The following is a 1,540-nucleotide window of genomic DNA, read 5'->3' as shown; positions in this document are numbered from 1 at the left end:
TGGGATGCACAACCTAGACATTTCTAGACTTCTGATGCGATTTGACTGTAGAGTACTGTCAAATTACATTTAATCCCACACAAAGCACCAGAGAAAGAGATGCCTCCTTTCACATCCAGAAATCTAATGATTTGAGCCTAGCACATAGGAGGCCACTGTACTAATTCCTTTTTCTGATCTGTGACAGAGCTCTGAACTTAGGTCTGTGTCGGTGCACTGAAGAAAAGCTGGTCTGCCTCTGAAGTTGTTCTGTTTCATAGGATATTGTATTTTCATATGTTTTCTGTACCCCAATGGTTTATCCCTACCTTCCCCACTCCTACTCCCAGTTGGTTTGCCCTAGTCCCAAGCAGCTCCCCCTACAACATAAGTGGGTGTTTAAGATAGAGATAATTAAGATATTTTCTCCTTTTGTTTTTTTTCAGTAAAGTGATGGCTTGATCTAAGTGGTATTGACATCAAGAAAAAAGAAAAAGAAAAGACTGTTAATGAGAGGAAATGGCACTTATTTAGTAGGAGACAGAAGGCCCCAAGTCACATCTTGTCTCAGCTGACTGCCACAGTTCCCTAAGTTTAGTTTCATACATGCTGCTTAGTGGCATGAATTCTAGTTGGAGGCCACTAACTAGCAGTATAACCCAGGGGTCAATACTGGGTCTGATCCCATTAAACACCTTCCTTAACGAACTGGATGACAAAACAAACCATACCCTCAGAATGTTTGCTGATGATAGAAAACTGGGAGGACTGGGTCATACACTAGAGGGTTCAGCCATCATCCAGAGGGACCTTGACAGGCTGGAGAAATGGGATGACAGGTACTTTGTGAAATTCAACAAGGAAAAGTACCAAGTCCTGTACCTGGGGAACTACAACCCCAGGCAACTGCTGGGGACCACTCAGCTGCAAAAGAACTTGGCAGAAAATGACCCAGAGTTCCCTGTGGACACCAAGTTTTACAGAAACCAGCAACATACCCCTTTGATTGAGAAGCCTAACAGTATCCTGGGCTGCATTAGGAGGAGTATTGCCATCAGGCTGAGGGGGATGATCCTTCCCATTTACTGGCGAGGCCTTGCCTGGAGTACTGTGTCAAATTCTGGCATCCTCAATACCAGACACAGATGGAGCTATGGGGATTTGGACTTGATGATCCTGTCTAACTTGAGATTTTCTTTGATCCTGTGATGCCAGAGAGGATCTAGCAAAGGGTGGCAAAGATGAGGAGGGGACTGGAGCATATCTCCTGCAAGGAAAGACTGAGAGGTGGGACAGTTCAGTCTGGATAAAAGAAGGCTCAGGGGGCGATCTCAGCAATGTCTACAAATACCCAAATGGAGACTGCAAAAACGATGGAGCCAGGCTCTTTTCAGTCGTGTCGAGGAGGCCAGAGGACCAGAGGCAATAAGCATAACCCAGAAAACAGGAGGTCCCATCTGAACATCAGGTAACACTTTTTTACTGTGAGGGTGACTAAGCATTGGCACAGGCTGCCAAGGGAGATTGTGAAGTCTTCCTCCTTGGAGATACTCAAAAAACA

The sequence above is a fragment of the Corvus hawaiiensis genome, chromosome 6 (genome assembly GCF_020740725.1).
Source record: "Corvus hawaiiensis isolate bCorHaw1 chromosome 6, bCorHaw1.pri.cur, whole genome shotgun sequence".
NCBI classification, from domain to species: Eukaryota; Metazoa; Chordata; class Aves; order Passeriformes; family Corvidae; genus Corvus; species Corvus hawaiiensis.
Note: the sequence above shows the minus strand (reverse complement) of the source record.